The sequence below is a fragment of the Pteropus vampyrus genome, unplaced genomic scaffold (genome assembly GCF_000151845.1).
Source record: "Pteropus vampyrus isolate Shadow unplaced genomic scaffold, Pvam_2.0 Scaffold89, whole genome shotgun sequence".
NCBI lineage: Eukaryota > Metazoa > Chordata > Mammalia > Chiroptera > Pteropodidae > Pteropus > Pteropus vampyrus.
The window spans coordinates 1284655-1294636 of NW_011888870.1; the positions used below are offsets into that span (position 1 = coordinate 1284655).

The 9982-nt window shown below is 37.5% G+C and overlaps 1 protein-coding gene across 5 annotated transcripts in view; it reads right to left on the reverse strand.

The window, feature by feature from the left end:
* ADD3 (adducin 3) overlaps window positions 1–9982 on the reverse strand; it is a 114605-nt gene that overhangs the window by 103364 nt on the left and 1259 nt on the right. Inside the window, exons 1-2 of one of the 5 annotated variants that reach the window (XM_011363761.2) lie at window positions 9609–9932; window positions 9234–9301 (exon numbers count right to left, since the gene is read on the reverse strand). The exons of 2 other annotated variants lie outside the window; for them this stretch is intronic. The gene's annotated coding sequence lies outside the window, so the exon portion shown is untranslated. Of the gene's footprint in view, window positions 1–9233; window positions 9302–9608; window positions 9933–9982 lie in introns of those variants that run through there. 2 more of the 5 variants (XM_011363760.2, XM_011363765.2) reach the window with 2 other exon arrangements.

A 9982-nucleotide genomic window follows, 5' to 3' on the forward strand; every position in this document is an offset into this window, starting at 1 on the left:
CTACCCTCTGGTCCCTCACGTATTTTACATTTAAGAAAAGTAAAGTAAAAAAAGAAATAAAGCGCTTTGCTGTAAAATATCTTGACTAGTTACACTAAGTATTTTCAAATAGTAAGTGATAGCATTAGCAAGTCTAAAAGTATTGAGACACTTTGGAACAAATTCTCTAAAATCCAAAACCAGACAATGTTATTTACAAAAATTAAATCAAAATAATAATATCTCATGATATCAACTGCTCTATCTATATATTAGATTTAAAAGTTAAAACAGAGCCATAACAGGATTATACTCTAGCATTTGGCAAAGTAAATGATAGACGAATTCAAATTTTTAAAAAATGTACACCTCTTCCCCAAAGAAGGCTTTCCTTTCCAGTGTTGGGAATGATGATGATTTCTAAGGTCTTTTTTCAAGTGCCAAGTTTCCTAAGCATTACTACCTTCAAAATAGCAGTATAAGGATGTTTCTGTGAATCAGTAATTTTCATGTGGGGTTCAGGGGGAGCGTTGTCAAAATCTACATGATGTTCTTCACTACTGCCATCACCCTCTCCATCCCCCAAACCTGGCAATATTCTAACGTACTTCCTAGAGAGGTGTTCCCTTGGTACTGTTACTGGTAAGAGTACATTGTAGCCTTCAAATGCCTTCCAGTGGAAAGATGTTATGAACCACTGTTATAAACAATCTCCCATTATGCTACAGAAAACAAAATTATTATTTTCATGGACAGTAATTTCTCACCAAAACCCTACCATAGCCTTCACCTAGTGAAATTCTACCCTGCCTTTTAAAGTCCACCCTTGCTCCTCTTTCCTGCGGATCTTTTTTGACCACGCCATCTATGGTACTCTTCTTGACTAGATGATCTATGACATTTGTTATCTGTACCTGTCATTTAGCATTCATCACACACTGGCAAATGGCATCTTTTGTACTGTCATCTTATTTGTTGCTGACCTTTTCTGTTTGACTGGAAAGTAGTCAGAATCCCAAGGAGTTATATAATTGATATTCTTATGGGGGTTTTCTGGAAAGTAAAGCATAATTCTCTTACATATGAAGGGGAAAGTCAGAGTCTTAAAAAAAAAATGATCGAGTTTAAAGTACATAGCACAACCATCACTGACCTGCAATTTTACAGGCTTTTGGTTATATCAAATCCATAATTCCCAACCTTTAAAAGTAATAAGAGTGTCTTTTAAGGTCTAAATGTTTAAAAAAAAACAAAAAAAAAAACAAAAAAACAACTTCAAATGGTAGTCAGGCATTAAATATCTCTTAGTGAGAGGATACATGCATTTCGAAAGTATTAGTACTTATATGTAAGGTATGGTGCTCATTTGGTTTACAGAGCATACTTTGTGTGCACAAGAAGTTGAGGTTCCCCCAGGACCTCAGACTGGCACATCGTTGAATTTTATTGTGTTGTGGACATGGGATATTACTGCCACATTGAAAAGTATTACTACCTAAAAATATTTAAGAGCGAGCAAAATATAGAAAAGTAACTATCAAATCCCCTACCTAAACCCCCCAAACCTAGCTTAAAACCCTTCAGTAACCCCTCTTCCATGAAGTAGCATATTTTAAGCAATGTGAAACAACTCACTTCAATGTTTCAATAATAAACTTTCCTTGGTTTTAAATTAATAAATAATATAGCAAGAGAGAAAAAAATGAACATTATAGACAAAAACCAAAGAGCAAGTATTTAAAGGTTCATTTCATACATAATTCCTGATTCTAGTGATATCTCAAACCTATCTACCCTTTAAAAAAAAACAAGCAAGCAAGCAAAAACAAACAAACAAACAAACAAACAACAACAAAAACCAATGCTTTCAAGCAGAGGCAGAAATATCATTCTAATCATGATTCAAGTCTTTTGTGAAGTCATCAAGAATGAGCTTAAATAAATCAGCAGCAAAGCATAGTGTTTAAAGGAAATTGGCCTTGGGCTCAATTCTTGGCTCTGCCACTCATTAACTATACGATCTTGGGCAAGTTACTTAACTTCAGATAATTTATGTAAAGTGTTTAACAGGATCCATCGCAGGTTTTAAGAGCAAAAAAATGGTTACTGATTAAATAATTGTTATATAGATCAATAACAACAAAGATAGCCTTATCGTAACAATTTCAAATCTTCCTTTCAATTCAAGTTGTCAAAATTCCTTCTTATCTGGCTCTGACAGACCTATTCCAGATGTCCAAAATCTTCACTGACCTATGGCTACTACCCATTGCTACTACCAAAGGCAGTCTCTGAAAATTAGGAAAAACCTAACAAAACACAAAACAAAACAGGAGGCCACTTGAGTAAACCAAAACAAAAAAATCCACTTTGAAACAGTGAATTCATTCAAGTAGGAATAACTGCCTTAGAAACCAAGACAAAGTAAAAGGGCAAGAGAAAAAAAAATACTCAAGTACTCTTAAAACCCTTATTTCTAGTTAAACGGGTTAGTTTGATAATTTTAAGCCTAAACAAATTTTAAATAACATCATTATTGTCTGCATTAGCCATCAATAACCAGAACTAATGAAATATGCCTCATTAAAATAACTTTCTTTACCACTTTTAATAATGATTTCATTATTGCTAGGCTATTTTTTTAGTATAAAGTCTCAACAACTTCTTAGTTTCTCCTTTCCCACGCATTCCAACAAGTGGTATATTAGTTCTTCATCATGTGTTTAGGCTTCCTGTTGAGAAACATAATTAAAATTAAGCAAGCAACAATTCCACTTGGTACTAAGATTTTGTCAAATCCTCCAATGAAGCTGAGCCTGGTTTCTCAAAGGCAGATGAGTTCCCAAAGGAAAACTTGGGGCTGCTCAACTTGATGATGGCCATTCAGTAGATGGCACTCTTCCCTTTGAGCCCAAATTAAACAAGCTCAAAGAAACACGTTCTGTGACATTCAGGTGTGACATAAAGCAGGGATTCTCTCTTCAAAGTACTTAACTGATAGTCACAATCCCTCCAGATATACATCCATCAAAAGCTGATAGTCCAACCAGACACTTTTAAAGAGCCCAGGGAAGTTCAGATTATAAAACATCAAACACAACATAAAATCACCTAACTCAAGTGATTACCAAGTAATCAGCTTCTCATAGCCTTTACTGTCAAGCAGATACACTGTTCTTATTCAGGCATCAAATGTTCCTTCCCTGTTATACTCTATTATAGGGGTGACAGTCTTTCAATCGCTTGTAACCAGGTACTTGTCTACTTATTGAATATTTCATTAGGGTATTTAACAATAACAAAGTGTTTAGATAACTATGATTTTGTCATTATCAACATTCACTAAGACCAATGAAAGATGTATTATTTTCATATTACTTTCAACAATTTTTTGGTTAAAAATAATTTTCGACATCCACTTAAGAATTAAACATCCTAATATAAAATTATTGTAGATATAGTTTTGCAAAAAAAAAGTGTGGAAAGCAATATGGATTTATTAAGGATATGTATTTTACTTTAATATATAATGGATTCCAACTAATACATGATGAGTAAGGCTTCTTACACTTGTTTCGGAGATGTTTTTGAAATTTAAAAAGTAGACAGTTGGGGGATGGAAGGAAATCCTTTCAGTGTAACCTCCAGGTGAAAGCCAAACTTTTCAGCAATGATAGGAATCACCTTAAAAATTCCACCTTTCTCTAGGAGAGAAAAAACTCAGTCCTGACAATAAAAGTCACAAGTGGAAGGTTAAGAGGAAAACTGTTTTAAAGTTTAAAAGAAAACAAAAAACAAAGTTGAGTTTGGGGATAAGGAATAAGACCAATATATCAACTTCACTGACAATCTTTTTCACCTTTCCACCTCTCATCCCATGCACTTAAAGCTCATTCACAACCCGACTTGAGCTCTGACCATCACCCTTCCTCAACCTCTTCCTTAGATATTAAAAGGCTGACCTTATAGAATCTTCTAATGTATTAATGAGACAAATGACATTAGAAGTAACAATGCGGCTAACAGTTGCTGGCTCTAATTTCTGAAGGATTACAAGTAGAGTGTTCTTAAAGAGTCCCTGGGGAGGCTTTGATCTCAAAATATACTCCTTTAGGACATACCACGTAAGCCTAATCGCCTTCTCCATGAGGATACAGAGTAAACCCATCTTTTTGCTGTGGCATTTAGTCATTCCAGCAGAACAGAAGATGACAGGATGAGAAATCGTATGGAAGAGGAAAAAGAAAACGCTGTCCCTGCACAGGACGAGCTGAGCCATGTGGAAGAATCTCACAGACACACCGCCGATGGCGACAAATTAAAGGCATCCAGCAAGTCCCCAAGATACTGAGAAACCCAGCACTTCTCTAGGCATATTGCTTTCTAAATTGTTGGAATTCCAGCTCCCCTAGCAGGCAACCAACAGCAGCCATGGGAGCTGAAGAAAATGGGCCCTGAACTCACACCTGCACTGTCCTTTCTCTCTTGCACCTAAGCAGGTGAGCACTTCCTTGGTGGGAAATGGGGGAATAAAAATTACGAGAATAAATTTAAAGGAGTTATAAGAGTTAGCAAAAAGAATAATTTCATGTATGTTACTTGGAGTTAAGTTTTCATCTTGTTTAATCCATTGCTTGCCTTAATGTCTACTTGCCTTAAAGCACATTGTAAGCTTTAAAATGTTTTAATTCTGTTTTATTAATATAAACAGTACACTTCTTGAGATACCAATTTTAAGAACATTATGTCGTTACTGCCCTTACGTTTCTAAAAAGTGTTTTTTCCTCTGGCTAGCAGGTGTGGGAAATTTTTATCCTATGGAAATTATGTACCTACTACAGAAAAGTTTCATAACCTGAGGTTCAAACTGTAGCCTTGTTTGAGGAGGTAGCAATCTTAAACTCTAGTTAATGTACTGCCTATACATCAATATCCTCAGGTCCAGTTTCGGGTAATTTGAAACAAAGAAGTTTCAAAGTTCATCTTATATCAGGAAGTCTTACCATTTCCAATTAAGCTTTAACTAAAGCTAATGTTAAAAAAAAAAAAAAAAGGAAATATAAAGTATATGGTAGTGATGTGGATCAGTCTGACATCAGGTAAAAGCTAAATATAGGTCTAAATTCATTATAAAGATATAACTATATATCAAAGCCTATGTATCTTTTACAATAACAGTTCAGCTTTGGCATAGTTAAAAAACTAATCTACACTATCTTCCTAAGGAAATTTACTAGAATGGTAAGCCTTTTAACATCGAAGATGGGTTCCATCCATTTTATACCTTTTGGTGATCGGCTTACTTTTTGGGTTATGCTAGACATCACTGACATTCACATTTAATCTTTAAGGTTTCTAAGATACTCTTCATGAAACTGCTCCTTCAGTGTAGTTAGTAATGTCCTAGAAACCTGAAAGAGATTATTAATGCAGCTTTTCGAAGATACTCAACAAAAATAGTTTAAGGAAATAAGACTCTGATTCTTATCTATGCTATTATCTAAGACTTTACAGTAAGTTACACAGTACTTTCTTAAAGTTAAAATATATTTTCAACTGTGGAATAATTTTGAATACTATTTTGAGACTTGTTCATATATAAAAGATCGACATTATTAAAATACGCATGAAATAAACAAAATGTCCACGACCTTTTTTTCCTCCAACACTTTTAGTTAATTTTCAGTTAGAGTTCTTGTTCTATGCATACTGTTGGTACTCAAATATTGATTGCATGAATGCCAGGTGAATAATTTTTAACTCTACCTGAAAGGAAGAGTATATCCCCCAAGTAGTATGGTTACACGCATGTGTCCATAACTAGCTACTGCTAGAAAAAAAAATTATTAAAGTCATCTAATTATTACATAAAAGGGACATACAATGGATGAGACTTTTTTTTTTTCAAGCTATAGTCAATGAAAAGACTTCTAACCTGTGTGATTTAGAGAGGATTCTTAATATATACAACCCATTACAGTAAACAGTTGAGATTGTTTTGGCTTTTGGCCAAGAGAATTAAGTCTCTGGCAGAACCCAAAGACCTCATAACAATCTGATCTATAAATACTCTAGCATGGACCTCAAGATAAAATGATAAAGCATCAACATAGAAGACGAAATAAAGTATTAGGGCACTCATTTTGAATCTCAATGACCATACACTGCTTAATTAATTTCAAACAGGCTATGTTTAAAAAGAAAGAATAGCAATCTTGATTAGACATTTAAAATTTTTCTATTCGAACTCTACAAACTTAATATTTCCAAATAAATAAGAAATAGCACTGAATATTAATGATAGCCAAAATTAGTGTTTATTTAGTGTGAGAAACAGGTTAGTAACTTGTCTTTGATAGAGCTTGCTTGAGCTTTCTTGAGCTTTTTAAATTCAATGCATGCTTGTTTTTAAAGATTTTTTCCTTACATTACACCTAACCAAATTGTCAACAAAGGACTTACCAGCTATCTACAATAATCCTAAACATTACTTAAAATGGCTCCCAAATTAGGTTATAATTAATTTGCTTGACCTTTCAACTTCGCTGGTGATGCAGCAATACAATTTCTTGAGGAATGTAAGTGACAAAGTATAAGCCACAAGTTATATCTTTTCACTTAAGGCTAATTTTAGGAAGCGACTCAGGTGGAATTTAGAACAAATTTAAGTTAAAATCTATCTTAGGTGGATATGGGATTGGTAATCAGAAAGTCAGGCCTACTGATTTAATGCAGAACCTGAATCTCTCCTACGGGCATGAGTGCCCGCTGGGCCATTTGGAGCCCTATATACCTGGCAAGCTTAAAAATCAAAAGACTTTAATATCTTTAGTAATTAAATAGATACTCTAACCCAAATTCTAGCCTCCTAGCTAAACATATGTTGTGTGAATCAAAAGAGAATCCTCTTCTAAAGTCAAATAATGATTCTTAATGAATAATCACCACCCTTCAGATTTAAACACAACCCGTTAGTGGTATTAATATAGGAAGGTGTGGCTAAACTTGACACACATGCACACCTGTAGTCCTGGGAATACTGTGAAGATCTTTCATTGATTTGCAACTGTTATCACACATGTAATGGCAACAGGGCCCACTGGGCTTATTCTCTAGCCTGACACTGGGTTCAGAACCAGCCTGTGCCCCCTAGTAGCTGCAGACATTGGGTAAAACACTTAACCTCTCTGTGTGTTTCATAATTGGGTTGTTGTAAGGATTAAGGAAATTAAATCATATAAAACTTTGTGCCTGGCACAGAGGTAGAACAAATAAATATTGGCTGTTACAAATATTTGCTGAGTCTTCAATTATTGAGTAGCATGATAAAACCACCTTTAAAAAAGTGTCATTTTATATGCTGATGATAATAAACACATAAAGCACTTCGTACCAGTCTATTTTCTAAGCACTTCACATATAACAACTAGGTTAAGCTAAGGTTCTGATATTGTTCCATGACATTCTACAAACTCAGTTTGTTCAGAGTTGGGTTTCTATACTTTTATGTGATTTCTTTCCTCAATAGATATGCTTCTTATACCCTGATGACATGCTTAAATGTTGCCCAGTACTGCTAACAAACTGCTTTCAGATGGGAGACATTAAACAGCTAACAACCTGTATAGGCTTAGGTGTGACAGAAACACTCACATACACATACGATAGGCCTACTACAAGAAGACTTACAACTTCAGAAGTTGGGCCCCACCCTATCTAGGTTTCCAGATTAGGTATTAGAGGTGGGCTGGTGCTACCTCCTCTTAGCTTCAAAAGACATTTTGGTTTAACAAAGACCAAATCCACACTTTAAACATCATTGAGCAGAACTCACATTCACCCCAGTATAACATTCTTGAGAAAAGGGGTTGGAAATAGCAATGTGTATAATATAATTTTCTTGTTTTTCAAAATGTAAATTTGAATTCTGAAAATAGAATCCTTCTATCATGAAAAATATCTCCCAGGTATATGATCACTTATGTCATATGTCAAATGTTTACCAAACATTTCCTGATATCATACATGTAAAAAGCTACAAAATATTAAATGCCTCATAACCATCTCAAGAAGTATTAAATTATGTTTTAACATTTGAAATAGTCACATTTTTTTCTTCAAAAGCAACTACTACCAATATGCCAGCACTTGAGGACAATATTAAGAGTTAGCACAAACTGAACTCTTTGGAAGGATGAAAAGTTAATAGTAAAAGTGGCCATTTTTTTTTTCTGGCCTTCCCTCTGCAAAGTTAATAATCTGCTCAATTTAAGCAAAGGAAAATGAGTTACAAGGGTAATTACAATGAAATTAAGACTTAGATATAAAAACTATACATATGCTCCAAAAGTAACTTAACCCTATAAGTGTGATAGTCCCATACATAATTACACAAAATTTTTAATAGTAAAGCATCTTAATGTTCGAATGACAAATTATGCCATACTCTTATTTTATTCTCATTAACACCCTCATTAGAAGTCTTCTAAAGCCAAAATTAGGATGCACTAGACATGACATATAAGTATTCGATTCCAAGAAAAGCAAGCATTTCATACTGCTAAATCTAAATGTATAATTTAATGGAATCGTGGACACACGTTTATGTAGCTGGTTCCAATCCCCAGAATATTATCCAGTCCTTCACCAAACCTGCATATAATCCTCATGTAAAGAAAGCCTCTTGGTTAAATTCCACTTTTCTCCATACCACTCCAACAGGTCAACTGCTACAGCCTATGTGCCAAAGACCTTAGTGGGTTTACTTAGACTCCCATCTTAAACGGGCACTTATTTGCAATTAAATCTCTGCAACAAAAAAGTTCACCTGAGGCCATTCTTGCCATTGTAATAGAGGCCTAGCTTATTCTACCTGTCTCTGTGGTCTTGCCTCAGCTTAATAGCATACCTCCAAAGAAGCTGGACGTACCCCAAACACCAGCAAACCAGACTTGCTGCCAACTCTTCTTGTCACCCCGGGCAGGAAGCTCAACCTAACGTGTATACGTTTGTAGGGGTGGGGTGTGTGTGTGTGTGTGTGTGTGTGTGTGTGTGCGCGCGCGTGTGTGTGCGTGTGTGTGCGCGCGCGCGTATGTATGTTGGGGGATGGGGATGCGGATTACAGGAGAAAGGCGGTTGAACACTTTAAACTTGTAACTTAGTTTTTTCAATAAGAAAAGCAAAACAAACCAACACTCTCTCCCTTACCCTCACCTTTCCCAAGCGCGGGAACCTCCCACCCTGCCGCAGCGCACCTTGAGTTTAAGGTCCCCAGGTCACCGAAGCTTCAGCTAGCTCTGGATTTTTAGAACTCCTCGTCCTCCTAGGGGAAATCAGAGGACGCCCGAGAGAATCGGGCCCACCCCGAGGAGCCCTGAGACCCTGCCCCGCAGATCCACTCCCCTTGGGCCAGCCCGAAGCTCCCATTCCAAACCCTCCAGGGGAGAAGGGGGTCACCTGAGGCCGCAGGGGCAGCCAATAAGAAGTCCCCTCGGCCTCGCGAGCCACCGTGCTACCTACCCCCGCTCGATCCCCTGGAAGGGTCCCTGTACCCCAGCCCACGCGGGAGCCAGCCATCCTCGCTGGGAGGAGGAGCTGAACGACGGCGCCTTCTCTCCCCTCAGGATTACCTCGCAGCGCGCAGCCGGCTTTGTGCTCCCCTCCCTCTCTCTCCGCGGCCGCCGGGGCTGCAGCGGCCGGCCGATCCGCCGCCGCCGCTTCTTAAGTGCCGCAGGGCTCCAGATGGGAGGGGAGAAAAAGGGGAGGGCAGAAGAGGAGGGGGCGTGAGGAGGGAGGGACCTGGGCTCTGTGTAACAGGCAGCGGCGACACCTAGGTCGCCGAAGCCTCTAGCTCTCGCTGTTCGTTTTTAAAAATACAATTTAAACCCCCTCCTCTCTCTCCCTCCCCTCTCTCTGGCGACCGTTACGGGCTGACGGCTCGCGTTCTGGCGGGACTGCCCGAGCGCCCCTTGAGCGTCCCATGGCCCCGCCCCTAGGCCCCGCC